Source organism: Arvicola amphibius, chromosome 3 (genome assembly GCF_903992535.2).
Source record: "Arvicola amphibius chromosome 3, mArvAmp1.2, whole genome shotgun sequence".
NCBI classification, from domain to species: Eukaryota; Metazoa; Chordata; class Mammalia; order Rodentia; family Cricetidae; genus Arvicola; species Arvicola amphibius.
This window is the reverse complement of record NC_052049.1, coordinates 180,742,617-180,770,113: the sequence shown is the minus strand read 5'-3', so window position 1 is coordinate 180,770,113 and position 27,497 is coordinate 180,742,617. Positions and strand designations below refer to the sequence as shown.

Sequence of the window (27,497 nt, the reverse complement as noted above, 5' to 3'; positions counted from 1 at the left end):
ATAAGAATCAGAATCTGATAGGAAAACCTAATGTTTTGTATCTTGTCTTCCAAAGGAAAGACCTAGGAACAGACTAGGCAAATGGATCCTATTAGCAAAGTTACTTTAAAAAAAATTTTAAGTGCTATCCTGCTGACCAATTATTTGGAACACTTTAAAATGAAACCTATTACAGCAGGATTCTCAGTTGAACAGAAGGAAATCCATTAGGCCCCAATTGCCATGGACACGGTTAACATTATAAAAGTCATTGAGAAAGAGGAGGGGGTGATAGTCAAACTATCTCAATGCAGGCATATCTACTGAAAAGCATGAGAATTCCAAGAAGTGTTTGAGAAAGATCAAAGATCCTAGACAGGACTGAGAATGCAAGCTTATGGATTTTAGTAAAGATCTCATAAAATAGACTTTTATAAATTTCCTACTAATCCAAAAAGGGAAGTTCTACAAAGTGCCAGCAGTTTCCCTTCCTGTAGGATGAAAGGAAACGGGGTACAAAGGTGCCTAATGTAGCCCTTGGGAGAGTGCTGGGAAGACTTGGCTATCTCCTCAGCCACAGTGAGGAGAACAGACAACTTGGAGTCTTAGATAGTTTTACTTTATTCCACCTTGGTGATTCTGGTCTCTTGTTTATCACAGCCAATTCTTCAGGTCCAGCTGACTGGATACTATCGACCCATCACACAAAGCAGTAGTCTTTCTTTTCCTATAAACAACACAAGCCAGGCCTCCCTCCTCTGCACTGCTCTCAGCATTCTGATCTTCCAAGCTCCTACAGAGCAGCCCACTGAGCTCTCAACACTCAATGACTTTTTTGACCCAAAGTTCCAAAGCCCTTCCACAACCCTCCCAAAACAACTTGGTCAGGCCTAATGGATTAAGTAAAATGCTGCAGGTCGCCGATTGGCAACAGTGGGCAGCAGGCCATGAGACCACATCGCAGGTCCCCGAAGTGGCAGCAGGCAGCGGGTCCCAAGATCACGGCAGGACACAAAGGCAGCTGGGTCCTGGCCAGTGAGAGCCCGAGACGGATAGGCATGCCATGCAGAGTGAAATTGGATATTTATCTAGTGGGTTATGGAAGGAAAGGTGAGAAGGGTGAAGATCAGAGAGAGAGAGACAGAGACAGAGAGACAGAGGGGGGAAGGGGAAAAGTGGGGTGAAGGGAGAGACAGTAGCTGCTTCTTTGAGAGGGAGATGGAAAAGGAGGGACTCAGGCTAGAAGCTGAAGATCAGCTAGCCTCAGAGGAAGGGGGAGGGAGTGGGCATGGCTTGTCTCTTGAAGGGCTAGGACAAACCATTACATTCCCATTTTTTTATAATAAAAAGGCAGGAGGTTAGGCACAACAGGTTAAAGAAATTGGGGCAGCAGATTCTCAAGACTGCTTTCTGCTTATTTGTGGGCATCATCTTGGAGAGGGAACCTGAGAAGGCTGGGTGCTGGCCACATCCTGGGGTAGCTGGTCTCTTTATTCCTGTCTGGTGTTTGTGATATGGAAATGTCTGGCATTTGTGGTATGGAAATGTCTGGTGTCTCTCATACCTGTTTAAGGAATTGGCAGAACACAGGACAAAGTTAAGTTTAGGGGGAAAAATTTAGGAGCTGGGAATTGAGAGGGATGTATCTGACCTGTTTAAGGTGGATCCTTCAATTTGGCTCCCTGGAACTCAAATAAAATCTTTGGGTTTGTGAAAACAGAAGTTTTAGACAGCAGCAGAATGATTGTGACAGATGTTTTTGCACAATGAAAGGTATTTTTAAGACTATGGAAGGCAGCGTGAGAGAAAATTTTGATAACTTGTATCTGTCCTCACACCTTTATAACTTGCAGGTCTTATATTTGTATTTTGTTGAAATTTGTTTGGTGAAGTTGTCCTTTTAAACTGACAAAACCTCTCAGCTGTCAAACTGCATCAGAGATCTTTGAGAAGGATAAAATTTTACTTGAGTTATTGATTTAAAAATGACAGAGAACTTACATGGTTGGCACCTAGAGCTACTCCTCAGGGTCCTCTATGGTCACTGAAGGTCGGATTTACCTTTTGCTGTTTAGTGCAGGGCCTGCCACTCTAGAAGATTCTGTGGGCCAAGAAATCTGTAGGAAGACAAGCCTACCTTGACCTGAGCAGCTAGGCTGTTGATTCCAGTGATTCTGTCCATGTCTGGGGATCTTCAGTTTAGATGAAAGGCAGTTTATCTCAGTGGTCGGCACTTGGCAATTGAAGTGAACTGTGGATGGATGCTGTTTTATGCCCATTTGTCTTCTGCCTTCTTTGGAGGAAGTAGAGTGCTGCTGCTAGGAGCAAACCTGTCTCTTTTTGTTATGAAAAGTCTTTTAATAATTAAATATTTAAATGCCATATCCCCCAGATCTCTGAGCAGTTGAGGGCTGTTTTTCAGGTATAACTACAGTAAGAATCTGCCTGGAGATCTGGGTCTGAGCTTGACTGTACTGGCTCCTAACTTAACAGGTAAGATTTACACTCATAAAAAAAACAGAAAGAAGAAAAAACTGCTTGCAATTGAAAGCGAATAGCAGAACTGACAATAGTAGAGAACAGCTTAATATATTTTAAATGAGGGTTGGATTAAATATAAAGTATTTTGTAAGAGACTTAAAAGTACATACCAGTTTAAAACATGAGACTTATTGTTTTGTAGTCTAGAATGAGATAAAACAAACAAATAATTATAACATTTAACAGTAAACATAGGTGCATTTAAGTTACATGTATGAAAACACAGAGTGAACAGGAATTGGGCGAAGTGGATGCTCTTGGTGGGCCCTAGCAAAGGCATGCCACTGCACAAAACACACATGCAACAGAGTCAGCACCAAGGGTCAGACAGTAAAGATGGCCGAACTTGGTCACCTGACCTGGCTCTCAGTTAAAATGGTGGTGAAGTTACCTGACCTCAGTTAAGATGGTGGTAAATTCACCTGACCACAGTCAAAATGGCAGCGCCACATGTTATATGGAAAAGTCACTCAGTTAAGATGGTGGTGAAGTCACCTGACCTTAGTTAAGATGGTGGTAAGGTTGCCTGACCTCAGTCAAAATGGCAGCAGTCACATGCTGTATGGAAAAGCCACAATTTTTTAGCTGCAGGGATTTTAAGTTTAATAATAAGAAAGACCTAGAGGCATGAGCCACCCTGTCACTGAGCCACCATGCCACAAGCAGCAGCAGGGAGCAAAAGACTGGAATTGAAAACAGCTGCCTTGTGGATCCAGCCAATCTTATTGACAGCAGTAGTGGTGGCGGGGACAGTTTGAGGAGACTCCTTCCATTTGCCTGTGCACTGACAATAGTTAGAAAGCTCCTGTAAAAGTGGAGCCAGCTGGACACTGGCTGAGTGAGGGTAGGAAGTGAAGAAGTAGGGTATTAAAGGCCTGGGGTGTTAGGGCCTATAAAAGGCATCCATCCCATGGAGAAGGGAGCCCAGAACAGCTGCCCATGGTTCCTGAGTCCAGGGTGTTTTGGGGTAACTGCTCCCCAGTTCTACACACTAGAATAAGATGAAAATGTTCAAAAGTCAACTCTATGCAAAATTAACCACATCCTTCCATCTCCGTGGACCAACTAGTGCCACAGATGTCATCCCTTCTGATCCTAACAGGCTCCTCTAACTTCAAAGGAAGTCTGAAACTACTTTTCCAAATGGAAATCAGGTGTTCAACTGGGCAAAGGAAAGGAAAAGGAGATTCTGGAATCTAAAGACCAGAGTTCAATTCGTGGACTGTTGTTTGGGGGATAAACAGTTCGAATAAAACCTGGGCCTCAAACAAAGTAATAACAAGAGAACGACTGGAATTGACTTGGTGAGAATGCACACCATCTTGTTGAGCAGGTCATGTGGGAAAATTAATGTCAGGCTTAATCCTGATCTACAGTGGAAAATCTTCAACTTGAAGATACCCGGAATGGTTTCGTGCTGGTCACCCTGGGCGTTTGGATTCCCTCTGAAGATCTGAGTGTGTACAATATCCGGTGTGTCCCATACAGTCTGCACCCATATGCTCTGCCTTCAAGATGCTGGCTCTGATAGTTCACATGTCAACTTGATCTGGACTCACCAAAGAGACAATCCCTGCACTTGGGCCCTGCTGTCATTTCTGTTGCTGTGATAAAACACTGTGACAAAAAGCAACTTAGGGGAGAAAGGATTTTGTTGTTTTGTTTTTTTCATTTTAAAATTTTGTTTTATACATATGTGTGTTTTGCCTGCAGGTATGCCTGTATATGGGCATGGTGCCTACAGAGGCCAGAAGAGGACTTCAGATCCCCTGGGACTAGAGTTACAGACAGTTGTGAGTCACCACGCGGGTGCAGGAAATAGAATTCAGGTCCCCTGGAAGAACAGTCAGTGCTCTTAACTGCTGAGCCATGTCTCCCACACCTGCGAGGGTTTCAATTCACAGTTCCAGGTTACAATCCATCATAGCAGGGAAGTCAGAGCAGGAAGAACTTCAGTCGGCCACATTACACCCACAGACAAAGTGGACAGAAAGAAACGAATGCACAGATAATTACACTCAATTCGCTTTCTCTTCTTTTATACAGTCTAGGACCCAAACCTAAAAACCCTACTTTTAGGCTGGGTCTTCGCACGTGAGTTAATATAAAGTAATTCCTCCCAGGCATGCCACCCTGTCATAGGCCACCCTGATCTGGAAGACCTTGCTGGAACTCTTCCCAAGCAATTCTCAGTTGTGGCAAGGTGAGTGGATACCAACCCTTATAGTGTATCTGTGAGAGATGGTCTAGATTAGGTTAATTGAAGATGGCCCTGTGTGTGGGTGGCGCCATTTCATGGGCAGCAGTTCTAGACTGGACCAAAAGGAGAAAGCCAGCTGACCACCAACATTCATCTTCAAAGCTTCCTGACAATGTGTGTAATGTGACCAGCCACCCCAAATTCCAGCCATCATGCCCTCTGTGCCACAATGCACTGTAGCCTCAGACTGTGAGCCAAAATAAGCAACACTAAGTTGCTTTGTCAGGTACTTTTGTCATAGCAACGAGAAGTACCTAATACGCTGGCCTGGTTCTGAAATTATGAAGCCATCTTTTGAAGCAGGGATGAAGCAAGCCATCTCCCACTGCTAAAGAGAATGCAAAGCAGCAGTTAAATGCAGAATATAATGTTTCTGCATATACCTTTAATATAAAGGGCCTCTGAAAACTAGAAAAGAACCATGTTAAGGCCTTCATTACGTTCCCAAGAGTTACTAGTCAACTAGTAACTAGTTAACTAGTTCATGATTTATGCATTATTTATGTCTAAAATTACCCACACACACATTTGAAGTTTTTCTTTCTCCTTCTACTTCTTTCTCCTCTTCTTCTTCCTCCTCCTCTTACTCCTCCTTTTCTTTTGAGGCAGGGTTTCACTCTGTAGTTCAGGTTCTCATGGAACTCACTAAGCATTCTAGGTTGGTCTTGAACTCATGACAATCCTCTTGCCTCAGTCTCCTCCATAATGGAATTACAGGCATGAGTCACCATGCCTGGCAGAAATAAGAACTTCTTATGACAAGACTACTTAGTTTTCAAACATAAATCTTAGAATGTATTCAGAATTGGAGGGGTTTTCTCACTCTTGCTGTAGCCTAAGCTTGTTGGACACCTGGATTTAATGAGTGTTCTCATTTAGAAAAGAGCAGACTTGAAATTCAAGGTGGGGATGAATTTAATTTTAAAGTTCATCTTCAGGTGTTCTGGCACATCTAAATAAGACTGTATTTTATTTGGTTAGGTTCTCAATGCTGAAATGAAAGAGAGTCCATTTGGGGGTGCCAAGGGTGCCAGATACTGCTCACATTGGTCCAAGTGTTGGCTGGTTGTTTCCAGGACCAAGCAGCTAGAGGAGCTGTGATGCTCTTTCTTCCTCTGGGGAGTATCCACAAGTAAGCACTCCCCATCCCAGAGAGGACAAGAAAGGTCCCACGGATAGATGGTTCGGGGAGAGATCAAATATAGTTCCTGTGTATTGGCGGCAGTTTAAATAACGTCTATTTAATAATATCCATATGTTTAGCCTTACTTTCACTTCTTTAAAACTTTAATGCCATGACTTGTTTTATTATGTGTGTACAAGGGACCACAGTACAAGTATGCAGGTCAGAGGATAATTTCGAAGAATAATTTCTCTCCTTCTACCAAGTGGGTCCTGGGAATCTAACTCAAATCTCTTCAAGCACAGTGGCAGGGTCTTCTACTCACCGGGACAGTCCACCAGCCCTTGACTTTACTTCTTGATTGGTGAATATACAAGTCCATGTCTCGGAACATTGTATTATGTTCACGATCCCTGAAGAGAATTTGCATTTAACTTCCGAAATACATTGCTGCTTTACATTTTATACCCGGCATGCACATCATGTGCACACACACATACACGTATACTCACACAAAAATGCACACATATGTACACACACATTCCATTTGTTAGTTAAGACATCCTCCCCAAGCTAAACCACTTTCAAGGACTTGCCACTTAAGAGTCCTATTCCAGTAGTGATTTGAGATTTGTAATGCTACTTCCTCCTGCCTTTGTGACCCAGGGTTCTTCTGTGCATATTCTACAAATGAAATGTCATTTTTGTAGCTGGAAAACAGTTTTTCACGGGGACTAGCTAAGTGGTTCTATAATAACCATAACAAGATTTTTTGAGGGGGCAGAGAGATGGCACAATAATTAAGAACACACGTTGTTCTTATAGAGGACCCAAGTTCTGTTACCAGCACCCATGCCAAGTGGTTCACAACCATCTCCAACTCCAGCTCTGGGGGATCTGATGCCCTCTACCGGCCTCTTTAAGCACCTACACTTATATGCACCTACCAACTCACAGGTACATACACATAATAAAGAAACTAAAAATGAAATCTTCAAAAATACATTGTGTGCTTGTGGGTTCATTGTATTAAGTAGGGTCCTGGGCTCTGTTTTAGAAAACTCATTGAGTCCTGATCCAGACATGATAATGATGATTATGACGTTGAGGAGGAGGAGGAGCATTGAGCATTGCTCCCCCGGGCATGCAAGAGGCAAAAAGACTGAAGACAAATGCAGAAAGTCTGGTTCTCCCAGCAATGTTCCCAGTCACTGCCCAGATTCTAGAGATAAGAGAAATCCTTAGCTAGTGATGTTCCAAAGAATTTATTTTTATAATTTTCAATTATGAGTAAGTATCTGTGTCTGTGCACATGAATATAGCACCCACGGAGGCTAGAGGCCTTGGCTACCCTGGAGCAGGAGTTACAGGTGACTGAGCCACCCAATCTAGGTGCTGAGAACTGAGCTTGGAAGAGCAGTGTGCGTTTTAACTACTGAGCCATGTCCCCAACCCCAACTATGGGTGCTTTAAAATGGGACTGGGGTGATGGTTCACTGGATGAAAGCAGTGACTGGTTTTTGAAAGGAGGAATCAGAAACCTTTTCTGGCTTCTGAAGGCCCCAGGTATACACTTGATACATAGACTTCCATGCAGGCAAATCACCCACATATACACACAAATAAAAATCAACCAGGCAATCAGAGCTTCTTCACTTGATCTTAACTCAATGGGTGAAACGTGATAAAATAAATAAAATAAAATAAAATAAAATAAAAAGACATCTTAAACTTTTTTCTACTTGTACCATCTCTTGGCTAGAGAAAATTTTCACCAACCCAGCCATATCATGGATATCATCACATGGACTATCAGGCATTTACTGATACTAAACCATAAAGAGATACATTTTAAACAGTTCTCCTGTATGCAGACAATCTTGTCACTTGGCGCAGAAGGCAGATATGTACACTGAAGAGATAGATGTGCTTGTTTGTTTTTACACGAGAATTAAATCTTGGCTGAATACTTGCGAGGCAGGATCAATGTTTTTCAGACTTGATCGATATTTTGATTTTGTAATGTCAATGCTGAGAAAGCCACTTTGCATACACATGCAAATAAAACAGCAGAGCAAGGGCGGGGCCTTTTCAGAAAGTGCCGGCATTCCCGTCCTAAACCCTAAGCTAGCTAGCATTCATTTAGCACTCTTTTCCAAAGGAAACTCAAGTGAGCAACAGCTCCAGCAATGTTTCTACAACGAAACACTCTCATACAACGCGGTCCAAAGACACACTCATATGGTGCATCCGTGCTGAGGAACAATGGTCGGAAAATATCGAAAGTTTTCTGTAATTAAATCATCACGTTTCTGTAAAAGCAGAGAGCATGGTGGTGTGCACTGTAATTCCTAGCGTGGAGCTATCTCAAATCTGATGAGAGGGGAGCTGAACCCCTACTGCAAGACATTGCAGAGCCTTGAGTGTGGACGCGCTCAGCATCGAGTATCATGACAGCACGTGCAGCGCTGAGTGCGCATCATGTGTTTATAACCAAGGCTGCACGTGATACAACATGGAAGAGTGTTGCCAGAGATACTTCATACTTGCTATGCATTTGATTTTAAATTAATGTGCGGTCACTGTGTATTCAGAAACCTTTTACTATTGCCAACTCTTTTGTGACTTCATATCCAGTTGTGTGGCCCAGCGTGTTTTGCTTTGGGGGGTAGTGTGAGAGCTCAACAGGTAAAAGGGATGGATCCTCAGGACCCACATGATAGAGAGAACCAACTCCTGCGAGCTGTCCTCTGACCACCACACAAGTGAACAGTGGCTGAGGATACGTGTATCCATATCACACACTGAGGATACGTATACCCATATCACACACTGAGGATACATATACCCATATCATACACTGAAGATACATATGCCCATATCACACACTGGGGATACGTATGCCCATATCACACACTGAGGATACGTATGCCCATATCACACACTGAGGATACGTATGCCCATATCACACACAAAAATGCCAAATTAAAATGTAATAAAAGGCTGAAAAAAGTTTTTGAAAAAGAGAAATAAAATATAGCCTCCAAAAACCCATCCAAAACAAGAGGGGAAAGTAGAAATTTGGATCTTTTGGAGAAAATCCCATTTGGTAGTTGTGAAATGGCCTCTGTTTCTGGGGTTCTGTTGCCACTGGATGTCCCAGTGTTGTCTCCTGTCATCTAGGTCCCACAGTGACAGTGAAGGCCACATGACTGATCTTGCCATGGGCTGGAAAGGGAAGGAGGGCGAGACGCTAAGGTGCTGAGGAGTTTACAGAGCTGCTGGGTACCTGCCTAGCAAAAGCCAGCATGCAACTTTGCTGCTCTCCTTTGTCTGCCGGGATGACCGAGGTCATTCGTCCAGACAGAGTAGCCTTAAGAATGCAGAACCTTCCTCAGTTGTGGTAGGTTCCTCTGGTATTCGGATCCTCATAAACCCACTTGGTATGAGTCAGCAGTGAGAGGAAAAAAATGAAAAAAACAAAAAAACAAAAAACACCTGTGCGAAGGCCTTAGTAAAAAAGGCTTAATTGTTTTTGATATTGTTTACTTAATATAGACTGTGTTGCTGGGTTCTCTATGTGTTCATGCAAAAGTCACTTGATCTCTGAGAACATCGTTGCGTTTATTAAAATTTTTATTACATTTATTTACTTATGTATTGGTGTGTGGGTGCGTGGATGCACATGTACCATGGAACTTGTGTTGAGGTCAGAGGACAGCTTTCTGGCGTTTGTTTTAACTTGGGTCATCAGGGTTGTCCAGCAGCACTCTTGCCTGTGAGCAACCCCACTGGGTTCATTTCTTCATTTATAAGGTATGGGTGTACATATTTTGCTGGCATAGTTGAAAACACAGGATGCAGCCAGGCAGTGGTGGTGCATACCTTTAATCTCAGCACTCAAGGAGGCAGAGGCAGGTAGATCTCTATGAGTTCAAAGTCAGCCTGATCTACAGAGCAAGTTTCAGGAGAGCCAGAGCTACACAGAGAAACCTTGCTCTTATAGTTAGCCGTGGCACCACACAAAAGTAGAAAGATTTGAGGGACTTTTCTTTTTCTAGATAGGGTCTCATCTACCTCAGGCTGGTCTCAAACTTGCTATGTGTGGGTAGTTTGAGTGTAATTGGCCCCCATAAGCTCATAGGGAGTGGAACTATTAGGAGATGTGTCTTTGACGGAGTAGGTATGGCCTTGTTGTTGAAAATGTGTCACTGTGGGGGTGGGCTTTGAAGTCTGTATATGCTCAAGTCACACCCAGTGTCTCAGTTCCTTTCTCTTGACTACAGGTCAAGATGTAGGACTCTCAGCAACTTCTCCAGCATCATGTCTGCCTGCCACCATGACGATAATGGATGAAACCTTGGAAAATATAAGCCACTCCAATTATATGTGTTTCCTTTATAAGTGTTGTGGTGGTCACGGTGTCTCTTCACAGCAATAGAAACCCTAACTAAGACACTATGTGACCACTGATGACCTTGAACTTCTGATCCTCCTATCTTTGCCTCTCCATTGCTGACATAATAGGTGTGCCCCCACCGTGCCTGGTTATGCTGGGCACTGAACCCAGAGCTTTGTACATGCTAGGTAAGCACTCTATCCCCTGAGCTACTTCCTCAATCCAGGACATTTTCTTAGAATAATTTATTACTGGACTTCTATAAATCATGTGTAACTTTAAGAAAGCTAAAAGGTATCTCAAATACAATACTTAAGGCTATGTATAATATATGCATATTTTACAAATACTTTTTGCTATGTGATTATATGGGCAAAGTAATTTTGGGGGGTGTTTATAGTGATCTTTCGGTGGGTCTTGGTCCATCAAACCACATTAGTCTGTAAGGAATCCATAGGTTATTATCCTCTGTGGAAACAAAAGAAGAACCTCTTTTCCAAAGCAACTTATCTTTAGATCCAAATTTTGAAATCAAGATATCTTTAAAATGCATATGTTCATTTAGCTTAGCAAACCATACAATTAAATGTCTCTCTGTACTGAGTTCCTTCACAGTCAAAAAATTAAAAATAAAACACATTAATATATATAATCCAGACTCTCTGTGTATATTCCATCTTTACATGGCTTATTTGATTTTACTCTATTACTTTTTAATACTTATTTTATTATCTTTACTCCTTTAATCTATGACTGTCTATACTCTGTCTCTTTAAAGACTCTATTTTTAAAAAAAAAAATTTACTTTTTTTAACTCTCTATATTCTTTTTCTTCTCTATCCCAAGCCATGTACATTTTTAAACACACTATGACTCGTTTAAAGTTCTTTTATGCCTGAATCCGTCCTATTGTGTGTCTGTAAGCCTTTTCTGTCCAGGAGAGCTTCTTAAAATGCTAAGCTGCATTAATAGGACTAAGGATGCTTTACCTTTTGACTCTGCCCAGTTCAACATGGCAGAGACATGTTCACCACCTCTGAGAGCTGTACACACCATCTCAGTTCCAGGTATGCAGTGGGTCTATATCATGCCATTAAGCAGATTGTAACACACTGCTAACAAACCCCATTCAAATGCTCAACCTCCTGAATCAAGAAGACCTCTCTTATAGGAGGCATGGCCGGCAAACAGAGCCCATCTGAAAAAAATGTGGCTAAACTTTGTTTTTCAGTGTCTAGAATTCCTTTCCAAGCCCTCTCAGGTTTTATGTGGATTTAGCTAGTTCACACTGGGTGCCAATTTGTTTGCAGGAGTTACTTGTTCCCTCCAGCTGCCCATACCACAAAATAATTACACAGAAACTATATTATTTACAATACTGTTTGTCCAGTAGCTTGAGCATATTTCTGGCTAACTCATATCTTAAGTTAACCCATTTCTATTATTTTGTATTTTACCATGAGGATCGTGGCCTTCTGGCAAGATTCCAACAGGCTCCAGCACAGGCATCTGTCCCTGGCAGTGGCTACATGGTTTCTCACTGACACCATCTACTCCCTCCCAGCATTCAGTTTAGTTTTGCCCACCTTGCTCTATTCTGCCCTATCACAAGCAAAAACAGCTTCTTTATTCATTAACCAATAAAAGCAACACATATACAGAAGGACATTCCACACCAATCTAGTATTCATATTTATATACCTCTTATATGTTAACTGTAGTTCAGATCCTCTCCCCATTGGCACAGGCTCCAGGTGGTGTGCCACAAGAGTTCTAAAGAAAAAATGGGAGTTGAGGCTAAGCCAATCATTACAGTGTGTATCCTCAGCCACAGGGGTGGGTTCAAGGATAGGTGCACTGCTTGCTCAGAGCCAATCAATGCAATGAGGAGGGTGAGAATCTTTCATTAAAAGGTGACCTCCTTGAGATGTTGAAACAGCTGCAGAGGTGGGAGCCATTGTCTAGGAACAGAGCCAGGAAGAGATAAATGCTACTATGGATGATTCTGATGGAGAAATCATCTGGTCTATTTTGCTTCTCCCATCAAGCTGCTTCTAAAACTTAGAAAGAATTTTGTTACAGTGAACTAACAGATTCTCTTCTTGCTCAATCCATTGTTAAATGAGAGTTTGGTTAGAATTAAGTTTGGTCAACAGCAAAATGCCCAATTTTGACTAGACTGAGTTAAAATAGGTATCACCTAAATTTTGATGGGATTCCTTCCTCTTCCTAGAGCTCCCAGGAGCTTCTCCACAGTCTTCCTTCTACCTGGAGCTTGCACTGAATTCTTCAGAACCCCTGAAGTCCTCATTCTAGAATTTAGAACCCTCCTTTGCCTAACAGTGGACTCCATGGCAGGGTAAAGAAAGCTGGGTTTCCATGCCTAATCACTGAAGCCCTGATGTAATTAACATCTTTCTAAAGCAACAAGTTTACAATCAGAATATTTTTTCTTTTCTCTCATTTAAGCAAAGCTTTGTACATAACTAAAGCAGCTATTCTTCAGAGGATGCATATTGGTCCAATAAATATATAACTTGTAATTAATAGTGTTTTCTTATCTTAGAGAAAGAGAATGTGTAAAACATATTGAAATTCATTCTCGCTTTTGGCTCATAAATTTGTTGCATGGAACTTTAGAAACTACACATTATTAACTGTTTTGTGATAACCAGGGAGCATGAGTGATATTTCTCACAGATTGGATCATTTTAAATTTGCCATTCTCCTGAGATAGAATTATACACTCAGATTCTTTGTCATGAGTCTTTAGAATAATCCTCAAGAGAATTGGCGATACAGAGTCCCACCTTATTGATGTTAGCAATGGGCTTGTTTTTTTGTTTGTTTGTTTGTTTGTTTGTTTTTTGTTTTTCGAGACAGGGTTTTCCTGTAGTTTCTAGAGCCTGTCCTGGAACTAGCTCTTGTAGACCAGGCTGGCCTCGAACTCAGAGATCCGCCTGCCTCTGCCTCCCGAGTGCTGGGATTAAAGGCGTGAGCCACCACCGCCCGGCGGGAATGGATTTTGAGAATTTAAAAAGTCTCATCATTTCAAGTTAAGTATCCCTGCTTTCTGCTGGCAGTGATGATGTAAGCCCTCAGCTGCTCACATGCTGCCAAATAAATTCTTCCTTCTACATGTTGCCTTGGTCATGGTGTTTTATCACACCAATGAAAAAGTACCTATGTAATCCCAGCACTCGGGAGGCAGAGGCAGGCGGATCTCTGAGTTCGAGGCCAGCCTGGTCTACACGAGCTAGTTCCAGGACAGGCTCTAGAAACTACAGGGAAACCCTGTCTCGAAAAAAAAGAAAAAGTACCTATATAGTGCCTAGCATAGAGAATTATGTGTGTGTGTGTGTGTGTGTGTGTGTGTGTGTGTGTGTGTGTGTGTGTATATATATATGAGTTTCTAAAACTGACTTAATAGTTTTGCCACTAAGTAGTTAGTTACTTTTCGAGAGTCACTTAGCCCTTTTGGCCTATATGATGGTTATTCTTAGTTGTCAACTTGAATACATCTGGAATTAACTAAAACCCAAAAATAGAGGGCACACCTGTGAGGGACTTCTGCTTAACTCGAAGTGGAAAGATCAACTTCAAATCCAAATCTTTGAGGGAGGAAGACACCTTTAATCCAGATCTAAGCTGGGCCACATGTTCTGCTGGAAACCTATATAAGGACATGGATGAAGGAAGCTTTTGCTCTTTGTCTCCTTGCCCTCAGATTGCTAGCATATCTATTCCTTCCTGGCATTAAAGCATACTTCTTTGGGATTCCAGTGTATACTGAAGATCATTTAAAACATTCAGTCTCATGGATTGAGTACTAGATTCTTGGACTTTCCATTCATAGCCAGCCATTGTTGGATTAGCTGGACCACAACCTATATGTTAATCTATGAATTTCCTTTCTGTCTCTGTCTCTCTTTCTGTCTGTCTCTCTCTCCCCCTCTCTCTTTCTTTATCTATTGATAGATGATAGATGGATGATAGATGATGATGATGATAGATAGATAGATAGATAGATAGATAGATAGATGATAGATAGATAGATAGATAGATAGATGATACATATAGAGATTCATTTTATAAGTTCTGATGCTCTAGAAAACCCCAACTAACACAGACCACTCGGTTTTTTTTTAATAGGGAATGAGAGCTAAAGAGATGGCTCAGTGGTTAAGAGCACTTGATGCTCTTCCAGAGGACCAATTTGATTCCCAGAACCCATGTCTAGCAGCTCCAGAGAATCCGAAGCCCTCTCCTGGCCTCTGTGTATACCTTCACTTATGTGCACATATCCCCCCATACACAAACACAACTAATTAAAAATAAGATAAAACCTCTATTTTAGGGTTGTACTAGAATTCTAAGCTAGAAAATGTTATCATTATATCTTCAAACTCATGGACAGTATGCTCATAAGAATAAAATATGCTTTTTATTTTATATACCTGTAAGTGCCTGAAGTATAAGAATCTTGGTATTCTTTTCATGTTCCTAAGCTTCTTAACTAAATGAAATATATGTCTAATAAATTTCTTAGATTTAGTTTCATAGAATCTTATAAAAAATCCTCTCATTTCAAAAAATGTGAATATATTGAAGAAAGTCACATTTTTAAAACTGCATTAGCACTGCTACCCCTTCCTTCTTCCTTGGCCCTATCTATGAGGTGGCTGCCATTCCTTTTGAGACATCATGGCTGCCCTCCAGCCTCTGGTGAAGATGAGATCATCCAAAAGAGGACCAACAAGTTCATCAGGCACCAGTCAGACCAATATGTCAAAATTAAGTAGAACTGGTAAAAACTCAGAGGTAACAACAGGGTGCAGAGAAGATTCAAGGGTCAATGATCAAAACTGGTTATGGGAGCAACAAGAAACCCAAGCATGTGCTGCCTTGTGGCTTCTGGAAGTTTCTGGTTCACAATGTCAAGGAGCTGGAGATGCTACTGATGTGTAACAAGTCTTACTATGCTGAGATTGCTCACAATGTGTCCTCCAAGAACTGAAAAGTCATCGTAGAAAAAGCAGCACAGCTGGTGGTCAGGGTCACTGATCTAACGCCAGGCTCCGCAGCAAAGAAAATGAGTAGATGGGTTGTGTGTGTGTTTTATTTGTGTTTAAATAGAAGCACAAAAATTCTGTAAAAATGCATTAATCACATGGAGTGTAGGTGTGCTCAGCACACTTAGTTGGCCACAGCAGGATGTAATCAACTAAGTGGTTTTCACAGAAAAAGTCTGCTTGCTAACAGCTAGGGATTCAAGATCAAGAAGGAAACAGAGGTTCTGCAGAAATGGCCCAGTGGGTAAGAGTGCTTCTTGCACAAGCATGAGGACCTGAGTTCCTTGCAACCATTTCCATCTAGGCCAGAGGAGTACCAGAGGTACTGACACTGAAGAGTCAAGGCTGTGAGTGGTCCAAACACAAGTCTTCATTTGCATGTGAGGTGTGCTGTGATTGGCCCAAATGCTCCTCCTCTGGCTATAGACACAGGCTGCTCGGGCTCACTAGGAGATACTCTAGTGCTGTAGGCCCAGCAAGACATCTGCTTTTCTCAAGTGGGTTATGCACACCCACGGTCAGTAGTGTGAACTAAGCTGATAATGTGGAGAAAGAAGCCACAGAGGCAGCAGAGCAGCTACACAGCAAGAGTTGTAGAGCCAGTAGGCCAAGCTGCACACACAGACAGACAGACAAGGGCCAAATGGCCAGGCAGAGCTGAGTGGGGAGCTAGCCAGGCTGCAGACGTGGTGAGGCAGTTGGCTGCCGGGAAGTTAAAGGAAAGCCAGCTGAACAGTTTGAGAGAACAGTCAGGGTAGAGATGAGGCTAGAAGTAGAGAAGACAGAGAGTAAAGACTGAAAAGCCAAGGGCAGCAAGGAAGCAAGAATTCCAGATTGTTGTCATCCTTTGGGGGAAGGGTCTCAGATACTCCACACAAGTGCTAACTCTGGAATGAGGAATCTTGGTATCGAGCTTGTCAGGATCTGAAATACCAGCTCTTGTCAAGGGCCAAGGAATCCTGACTTCTAAACAACACTTGCAAGCTGAGCCCTTCAATGCCTGAGGCCTTCCTAAGAACTGGAATGCAGGAGCATGCCGCCTGCTGCAGCACCTGCCTCCTCCTGCCCCTTCTCCTGTTCTTGCTCCTCTTCCTCCAGCTTCTCATCTTCCAGCTCCTCCTCCTCCTCCAGTTTTTCCTCCTCTTGTTCTTCCTCCTCCAGCTCCTCCTTCTGTTCCTGCTCCTCCTTACCCTTTTATTCCTGCTCATCCAGTTCCTCCTCCTCCAGCTCCTCCTTCTGTTCCTGCTTGTCTTTTTCCTCTTATTCTCCTCCAGCTCCTCTTCCTCCTTCTGCTCCTCCTCCAGCTCCTCCTCCTTCTCCTCCTTTTGCTCCTCCTCCAGCTCCTCCTCTTGCTCCTCTTTCTCTAGTTTCTCCTCATCCTCTTCCTCCTCTTGCTCCTCCTCCTCCAGTTCCTCCTCTTCATCTTGTTCTTCCTCCTCAAGTGTCTCCTCCTGTTCCTACTCCTCCTCCTCCAGCTCCTCCTCCCATCCAAACTAAAACTATTATATATATATATATATATATATATATATATATATATATATATCCCTAACCAGCCAAGTGGAGGCATCTTACACAGAAGAGCTGTTGGAAGCCTCCAGCTCCAAAATAATGAAAGAGACTTTTTATTAATTATGAAAGTTTAGCCTTAACTGAGGCTTGTTTCTAACTAGCTCTTATAATTTAAATTAACTAGTTTCTATTCATCTATGTGCTATCATGTGGCTTGTGGCTTTTATCTCTCATCCTACATGTCCTGTTTCCTCTACATCCAGCTGGCAACTCTGCCTTCTATTTCCCAGCATTCTCTCTCTGCATGGAAGTCCCACCTATCTCTCGTGCCTAGCTCTAGGCCATTCCGCTTTTTATTACACCAATCACAGCAATACACCCTCATGGTGTATAGATATCCCACATTTCCCCCCATTTGTCTAAATAAGGAGGGGAGGTTTTAATGCTAACATAGTAAACTATGTACAATAAGAACAATTACAAAGTAAGAATCACATTCACAATGTCCAGTCCATTAGTATTTGGCGAATTGGGAGAAAGTACTCCATTATCTATCCTATCTTAGTGAGTCCAAAATTTTGTACTCGATTACTTTCTATCATAACTACAGAGAACTGTAACTAGAACTATCTGATTTCAACCCCATCAGAGACCTGAGGATACAATATTACCTGATTAAACAGAAATGCAGTGTAAACAATTTCCAAAACTATAGAAATGACAGAGACATCTAAATGCTTGGACCGACACCCAAGTTTCCTCTGCAACATTGAGGCATCCACGTGTAGCATACAGGCCTAGAATATCTAACAGACTTTTTTAGTGAAACAGGAATTTTTGAAGGAGTGTCCTACCTTGTCTTGACAAAGTTCAGCAGTAGCTTTCTTTTGTGTCCTGCTTGTCCAATTTGGACAGTATACTGTCAGCAATTGAGATAAGAGCAATTTCTTTCCCAGTGACTAACTCTGAAACATTGAAAGCAAATTCCATATAGAGGTATTTCAATGCCCATCATTCTTTTTTGAAGTAAATTGGTGCTGCAAGGAGCAGATATGTTTCATTGTCATGAAAAGCCTTATGTTAGTAAAACATTTTAAATGCCATATTCAGTAGATCTTTGAAGTATTTGAAGACATCTATCTATTTAAAATATATCTATTTGACCCTGAAAACATACTTAACAAGACTACAAGTTTGATTATTATAGATGACTAACTACTAACCTGTACTTCTTAGTTATACGTTACATTTTAAAATGAGCTGTATAGGTACAATACCTTAAACAAGAATAAATATATATATATATATAACATATAATAAAAATAATCTTAAATTTGTATCAACATACAAAAATCCATACCAATGTAAAATATTTGAGATTAGTGCTTATTCAAAAGTAGACTCAACAATCCCAGCCTTTTATCCTATCATTTCTATACTATATTCCCCCTTTTTTACTTTATAAAGAGATCACTAAATCTAATCTCCTTTGTTTAGCTTTTTTTTCCTGATCAGAACCGATAACAACAACTCTAAATGGTGACAAATATTCATAATTCATCGAGTGACCAAAAACCACACACTCCACCTTTTGGGAATGTGGATGCTGTATTTTCTAGACCATTTTCTGTTATCTGGGGATAATGGCATCTTTAGGGGACACTGAGAAAACTGGGATAATTGTCAAGACCTGAGAGAGCTAGATGTATCATTTGCTGTCTGTTCTCTGTGTAATGGGAAAGTGCAGGGCTTATCTGAAGTTCTATTGAGAGTAATCTGTGAAACTGGACCATCACAGCTAGCAGTTTTGAAGATGTTCTGGATGCAGAATTTTGAGGAAACTGTAACAGAGGCATTCTGAGTGACTGGATAACCTGGGCTACTTGTCTTTGTTGGTATCTGGTCCTTTTTTTTTTTTTACTGAAAACACACAAACTTTTAAAACTAACATATGTTTCTGCATTAATACAAGTATGAAATGTGTAGTGTGCACTAGTAGATTAAACACAACCATTTTCTTTTATTTTTAAGAAGGTAAAAGGCACCTGCTAACTTTATATGTTTGTTTGGACTGTAACCAAATTGTAACATAAATATATATCCATTCCATGTGAAAGGATGCATGTAATAAAAAGGCATGAGGACTCTGTAGCCAACAAGACTTACCATGACTCATTCCATCTCAGAGCTGTTCCCATGAGAAGGGATCAACATATACATCACCTGACTTGTAGCCTTTCTTGGTCTTTTTTCTCATGTCTATAGCTAAGATTTTCAGGAGGTCTCCCCCCTCCCTGTCAAAACTGATCTCTATCAACTTTGAAGAAATCCAAATGCTTTTGTTTCGACAGGAAACAAAAAAATAACCTCTCCCCCAAAGCAACATAGTTTTTGACCTCCATTCTGAAGGCAAGACATATTTAAATTATATACACGGTTTAATTCAGCAGTCCCTTCCATAATCTAATATCTCTCAGCAGCTGTTGCTCTCTGTTCATTAGCATTCAGAAAGTTCATAGTCAATAAAGCACAATACAGGATTCAGATGTCCAGTATATTTTCCATCCTTATGCGGCCTTTTAAATTTTTACCTCTCTTTAAAGACTTTATTATTTTTAAACTATTTATTTCTTATAATAGTCTATACATGCTTTTTTCCTTTTTTAGCATGTAAGACCATTTTTAAACAGACTGTACCTTTTTAGAGTGTTCTGAGTGTGTGTGTGTGTGTGTGTGTGTGTGTGTGTGTGTGTGTGTCTGGACCTGGCTTTATTAAATGCCTGCATCATTCTCTGACTGTGTGAACAAATCTTAAATGCTATGTCAGCTGCTGCATGACTCAGCTTAGTGCAAGGTGCTGGTGGCTAGCTCTAGTCTGCAGGCTGCAGCTGGGAGCCATCTCTCTGTACACACCTGAGAGACTGCAGGACAAGGAATCCACATTCGGCTCCTTGTCCAGAACTCTTCTTAGCTTTCTCAGCCCTATGTTTGGATATTTGTGCCCCACACTGAGCAACAAATGTAGTAAGCTTTTTTGTAGGCTGCCATCTTCCAAATAATAACATGGAAACTTTTTATTAATTATGAAAGCTTGCCCTTAGCTTTGGCTTGTTTCTAACTCATAACTTAAATGAACCCATTTCTATTCATCTACATGCTGTCGTGTGGCTCATCACTTTTTACCTCTCTTCCTACATGCCCTGCTTCCTCTGCTTCTGGCTGGTGACTCTGCCTTCTTCTCCCCAGCATTCTCCTGTGTCTATTCTATGCATCTGAGGGTTATATCTAAGGAAACTGATATAGACAGATGCTCGAAAATTTCATAAGAAACAAACAGATGTTCAAGAGACGCTTTCAGGAAACAGAAGCCATGATGAGATGGAAACTGTGAAGATGCCTCAGCAAAGAAACGAGGAGAAAGAAGGCCAGGGAGATGGCTAAGCGGGGGAGTGCTTGCCTCGTGAGCCTGAGGACCTGATTTCTATCCTGGATCCCACGGAAAAGAAAGAATCTGGAGCTGTCCTCTGCTCTCCCCTTATAATAATGAAATAATAATAATAGTAGATGATTTTTTTGGTTTTTCGAGACAGGGTTTCTTCTGTAGCTTTTGGAGACTGTCCCTGAAAACTAGCTCTTGTAGACCAGGCTGGCCTCGAACTCACAGAGATCCGCCTGCCTCTGCCTCCCGAGTGCTGGGATTAAAGGCGTGCGCCACCGCCACCCGGCAGTAGATGATTTTTAAAGAGCTTAGGAGGAACAGGGAAGGAGAAGGCAGGAGAAGGATCTGCAGCAGGAACCAAAGCAGAAAGCAGAGTCAACCTTGGATTAACAGTGCTGTGCAAGGGACAGACCGATCCTGCTGCGCCTTCCAGAGTACTGCTGTGTCCTGGATAGCTTCATGTCTCCTGCACAGTCTGACTGTACAGCTGCAGAGGCAGCTTTGTGTGCCTTTAACTCCTCTGTGCATCTTTTCCATAATCCCACACCCCAGCAACACAAACAGAGCTCTGCTATTTGACAAGAATTCCACAAAAGACCCCAATCATAAGTGCATTTACAGCACTTGGGATAGTTCAGACTTTTATAATTAATAAGTCCCTTCAGTTCCTTTTAATTTTATTTTTATTATCAAAATTATAATTTGGTTTTCTATTTTATAACTTCGAGTTAATGTGGCCTCCCATTCTTCATTGTGTCGCTAATTTAATAACCAACAAAATCCCTTCTAATTCCTTAGCAAATGAATTTGTTCTGTGTAATTATTAAATGGAATACATTTCTACAGTATAATATTTATTGTGCCTAAATTTAAAATTAAACATTTGTGATAACAACTTATAATAGGAAGTAGAAAGGGTAGGAAGGGTTTTTTTTTTTTTAATGTGTGGTGCTGTAGCTTTGAATCTATTAAATGTTCTCATTAAACCCAAGAGACTCCTTGTTTCCTGAGATCTGTGGGATGCCATCTTCATCCTCCGTAAACTTCACATTTTACAAACTTCTACTCAGAACGTCATTCTGGCTTATTTCATGGTCCACGACAGAAGAACGTAACTTAATCAATTTCGTTATAAACTGAATGCAGTTACTCGTTTTAGGATTGCTCAGTGATCATGCTGTATCCCGAGTCCATTAACTACCAGTTGAAACGCGTGGAGAGAAAAGCACAGTGTGGGGACCTAACTCCGCTGGTAAGGCGCTCGCTGCATAAATATGAGGACCCGAGTTTGGATTCTCAGGACTCGGGTAAAGCTGGATGCAGCAGTGTGCATCCGCAATGCCAGCACATTTGCAGGGAGATGGGAAGGGGAGACAAAGGAGTCCCCAGAAGCTTGGGAGCGAGCTAGACTGACTGGCATCCCCATGGCCAACAAGAGGACATCTGTGTACATGGAGACAGAAGAGGGCCAGGATCTGAGCTTACCCCCGACCTTCACACACACTCTACAGGATGCACATGCCCACATGAACACAGGGAGAGAGGCGGTCAGGGAGGAGGGAGATTCAAAAGAGGAAGCAGACTTTTGGAACGGATTCTCTCATAAAACTCTTAGCAAAAGGAACACAGTTTAGCTGGACATCAGGAAGGCACAAATGTTCCTCCTTTTAGAATAAACAAACGATCATGCTTCCACCAGAAGGGCTGTTGCTGACAGTTACTTTATCCTCAGAAAATATCTTAACGCACCATAAAGAAAATCCCTTCGTGACTTCAAAGGCAATTCCATGAAATACATGATCTAAAATAGATAATCCTAAGAATATGCTAAATTGGACATTAGAAGAGCCACTTTTTTAAAAAAAAGAACATATTTGAATGAATTTAATATAGATGATCTCATTTGCTGAGCAACTAGCAAATAAAACCATGCAAGTTAACGGTTTCTATAACATTGGCACATACTATCCCAATAATTATGCTAAAGAATACACCATCAGTGATGGTAATTCTGCCTCATTGAGAGTGTGTAAAGACTGCCTCAAATGTTAAATAAGTACCCTCAGCCTCACTCGGAGAGGAAATGCAAATGAAAACTACTAGTTTCCATGTTTGCTGGCAGAGAGTCAACAGTTTGTTAGCACACTCTGAGTGAACCCTGGGAAGTGGGCTTCTCACACATTTTGGAAATTCAATAATTACAAGCTCATATGGAGGAGAGTTTATCTGCAGAAACTACAGATGGACACACTTGTACCAAATTTCACTCATGGTAAAAATTATTTCTGCCAATGCTTATTATGTACATCCTTGTCATCATACAAGACTGGAAATAGCCAACATTCACCAAAGAGTGAGTTATTTGATTAACTATGGTGTATCCTCTAGAATACCGTCTTAGTCTGGGTTACTATTGCTGTGATAAAACACCATTGAAGAACAAATTAGGGATCAAAGCATTTATTTGGACTGCACTTGTACATCATAGTCTGTCACTAAAGAAAGTCAGGGCAGGAACATGGAGGCAGCAGCTAAAGCAGAAGCCGTGGAGGGGTCCTGTTGTCTGCCTTGTTATCTGTGGCTCGCTCTGCCTGCTTTCTTATAGAACCCAGGACCACCAGCCCAAGGATGGCACCACTGAAAATAGGCTGAACCATCCCCCATCAATCACTAATTAAAGAAATGCCTTACAGCTGGATCTTATGGAGGCATTTTCTTAACTGAGATTCCCATCTCTCAAATGACTCTGGTCTGTGTCAAGCTGACATAAAACTAGCCAGCACAAATACTATGGAGCCATAAAAAGAGATGAAAAGGTCAATATGGAAAGCTCTTGAGAATAAATGTTTAGGGAGGAAAAAAATCGAGATGGATGGAAATGTTTCAAGCATGGATAAAGAATTGAAAACAAATATGTTCACCTGTACAAGAAAAATGCTGAGAAAATATAAAAGGGAAAAAATGAAAGCAATCATCCATCAGGATGAAGACAAGAGGGTTGGGAGTCAGCTTCCAACGTGGGAGGCAGAACCTTTGCCACGAACATAGATCCTCTTGCATAGAATTAAGTAAAAATAATCTAATAAATGACAAGAAAGGCAATATCAAAAAGGAGGACTGAAAAGGCTCATTCCCTGTGTTTATATCACTTTAGGGTAACAAATGCTGTGGCTCAAGGGTTGGTGAGCATCCACCTTCACACCAGCCATGGCTTGTTACCTACTTCAATAATCCTGCTTAGCTCCCTGCAGCTATGACCAGGAAAACACATGGAGGAGGAATTATTTATTTGGGCTCAGAGCTCCCTTGCCTTGGACTTACCGCCAGGTTGTATATCTAGGTGGCAGGAGCATGTGGTAGAGGGGGCTGGTTGTGGTCTGATTGTGAAATGTCCCTCATGGGCTCCTGTTCATATACCTCATTGCCAGACAGTGGACAGTGATGCTTTGGGGGAAGGGTGTGGAATCTTTAGGAGGTGAAGCATGACCGGAGGTCACTGAAAGGTGGCTCTAGGGTTTTATAGCCAGGCTCCAATCCTGGTCACTTTCTGCTTCCTGAAGTCAGCCCCCTGCTTCTCCTCCATGTTGAAATCCATCCCCTTGAACTCACCTGGCTTTCCTTCCATTGCTTCTTCACCTCCTAGAGGACAGGAGACAGGGAGGGACAGAAAGAGAGTAAGGCACCCTCCGTGACTTAATTCCAAGTAGGCCTCTTTAACTCAGGTTCCCCAAACCTCCAAAAACAAGAGCCATAGCTGGGACCAACATTTCAACCAATGAGCCTACAGCTAGGTAGGACAGTTCCTACCCAACCCCGAACAGCAAATTGGGTTTTATGGAACACAGCCAACCATTCACTTATGTATCATCTATGATGGCTTTAGCTTCTGGGTACCAAAGCTGTGGTTGAACCATAGAGCTAACACCGTCCAAATACTCACCACCTGGTCTTTTACAGAAGTACTTAAGAGCATTGCCTGCTCTTCCAAAGGTCCTGAGTTCAATTCCCAGCAACCACATGGTGGCTCACAACCATCTGTAATGAGGTCTGGTGCCCTCCTCTGGCATGCGGGCATACACACAGACAGAACATTGTATACATAATAAATAAATATTTTTTAAAAAGTACTTTGCCAACCTCCGCTCTGGGCTCATATCAAGTCTGACCAAGTCATAAACAAATAAGGAAAGTGGTGCATGCATACCTTAAAATATAAGTTCCCCAAATTTCATATACCGCGGAGAGCTTCAGGTTTCTCACGGCTGGAGCTTTGTCCAGATCAGGATCCAATGAGTGTTTCTCAGCCTGGCAAAGGTCCTAGGTCAGGAGCTGGTACATGATCTGAGTTGGGCCAATCAGAGCTACAGGAACACAGCTGCTACCATCAGCAAGGCCAGACATGCCTGAAAAAACAGCTCTAGCCTGGAGCCATGCACAGTCCGAACACTTGTGGGAGATGGTAGTGCCTCTGAGACCTAAGAGAAAGTCTGCTAAAATAATTTTGGAAAATGTGTTTTCAAAAAAAAAAAAAGGGGGGGGACATATGTGATTGCCCCCTCCCCCGCAGCCCGCTGCTAATCTTTTGCCTCACATGGTAATTTCTCATCTGTCCTCAGCCGCAGCAGCTCTCTTACAGCGCCAAGGCATTAGGGAGTTAAGTGTGTATTAGTGTGTTCACTTGGGAAAACAGAGCTATTCTGAGCGTTTCAGAAAGAAAGGCTTTAATACAGGCATGATTACTTACATGAATGTCAGAAGACCACGGGGAACAGAGATCAGGGAAATTGCCGCCTGGAGTTCACGGTCAGGGAAAGGGGCTGAACACTGTAGCCCGAAGGGTGGAAGGGGGGTGGTTCCCAAGTGTTCTCTGGAAATTGCTCAATTGTCAACCATCTACAGAAGCTCCCACAAACTCCTAAACTGGTTTTCCTACCAGCCAGGAAGACCTGGGCTTTTTTTTTCTTTCTGGTAGAGGAGAAAGTTTATTGTAGATCAAAGGGAGAGCATAGGTAGAGGCAGGGACATCTGGGAGAGTCCAGAGTGAGCTGGGCTGGGTGGGGAGAGGGGGAAGGGAAGGGGTACAACAACCAGTAGGTCAAAGGCACAAAGATGGCAGCCCTGGGCAGCTTCATTGGCATGCTCTTCCCCGTGTCTTTGACACCTCCTCTTTGTCTTGTCTCTTTTCCAGGACTTCTCTCACTAACAAACTGTGATGCAGAACCAAACAGAGATAGGGACCTGGGAGGAGAAAGTTTCTGTAGGACCCAGCCATGACAAGCTCAAGAGAGACACGAGTCTCAGCAGTTTACCCTAAGACAATACCTGGTTCCAAAAAAGACCACAAACTGAGATCACACAGGCACCACCCAGGCAGGAACAGACCATCCAAAGGATATTCCTAACATTCCAACCATTGTAGATAGGATCACCTGCCAGCACGCACCCATTGCTTTTCACCAGGACACTCCTAGGCATATGTCAGCCAATCAGGGGTCCTGAACCTTAGAAATCCCTCTCGCCCAACCCCAACAGAGCTCAGGGCTCTCCGATCACTCCAATACATTGGACACACGGAGAGTTCGAGTTTGAACTTGAGTAAGAATAAAGGCCCTTTGCTTTTACATAAAGGACTCATTCTCTTAGTTGGTTTTGAGGGTACTCCATGATCTTGGCATAACAGTCTCATACACAGGGAAGAGGGGACAGTGGGAGGTGCCAGAAGTGAGCTAAGGACGTGCAATCCGGCACACACAGCAAAGGTACAAAAGCCTCCAGGGCATCAGTGAGCAAAACCAATAGCACCAGCATCCAGCCACCACACAGGCTCATGTTATGGGAGAGAATACACTGTCTTCTTTAAGCAAAGACTCCTTACTCTTTTTCTACTCACACCTCTTTTGTTCTAAAATATTTTTGAGTGTTGTTATGCATGTATGTATGTATGGTATGTATGTATATGTATGTGTATATAGATATATATACACGTCTGTGTGTGTTTGAGTGTGTGTGTGTGTGTACATGAGAGAGTGTGTGTGTGTTTGATTGTTACTATTGAGGGTCAACTTGTCAGGATCTAAGATCAGGTAGGAGACACAGCTCTGGGCACATCTGTGAGGGAGTTTAGAGACAGGGTTAACTGAGAAGGGAGGAGGATACACCTAAAATGTGGATGGTGGGCCCATTCCACAGGCCGAGACCCAGACTGAATAAGGAGGAGAAAGTGAACTGTGCAGCAGCATCCATAGATGCACCGGTCCCTATACCCTGACTGTGGAAGAAATGCAGCATCCCTGGGCCTCTGGTTGCTTCCTGGTTGTGGATGACGTGTGGCCAGCCGCCTCGTGCTCTGGCTATCATGCTTTCCCTACCTGCTTTTCTTAAGTTGTTTGTCTGGTATTTTGTCACAGCAATGAAAAAGTAACTAATTCAATATGTTTATAAAATAGGTATACAGGTCAAACATTTACTGATAATGAATCATAAAAATGTTTTCTAAAACAATTATATATGCATACTTTTACCCTGTGTTAAAGATTAAAGCAGGGACTAGAGATATAGTTCAGTAGCAAATAATACACACCACTACTGTAGAAGGTCCAAGTTCTGCTCCTAGTACCTTCTTTGGGTGTCTCACAACAGCTGGTAACTCTAACTCCTGGGGATGCAGTGCCCTCTTCTGGCTTCTCGTGCACCTGCATTCATGTGCACATACCTACACATAGATACACATACATACAGAAACTTTTTTAAAATATTAAAGCAATTAGGAGTGACCGGACAGTCATGGTGTACACCTTTAATCCCAGCACTTGGGAGGTAGAGGCAGGTGGATCTCTGTCAGTTCAAGGCCAGTCTGGTCTACAGAGTGAGTTCCAAGAAAGTCAGGACTGTTACATAGAGAAACCACACCTCAAAAACAAAAACAAAACAAAAACAAAAACAAAAAAAGCAGAGGAGGGATGGTCTGATTATTAAGAGTATTTTGCTACTCTTGAGAGGACCCAGGTTCTATTCCCAGCACCCACTCAGTGGTTCAGTCACCTGTAACTTTAGTTCCAGAGAATTTGATGACCTCTTCTGGCTTCCACAGGCACTGGATATACATGGCAAACTTAACAGGCAAGAAAAATGCCCACGAATACAAAATACAATGTAAATCTTTAAAAATTAAA

The 27,497-nt window shown here is 42.1% G+C and overlaps 1 pseudogene; it reads left to right on the top strand.

Annotated features, from left to right (window-relative positions):
* The first annotated feature begins 15,006 nt into the window (after nucleotides 1-15,006).
* On the top strand, nucleotides 15,007-15,402 carry LOC119810521 (annotated as a pseudogene).
* The last annotated feature ends 12,095 nt before the right edge of the window (nucleotides 15,403-27,497 follow it).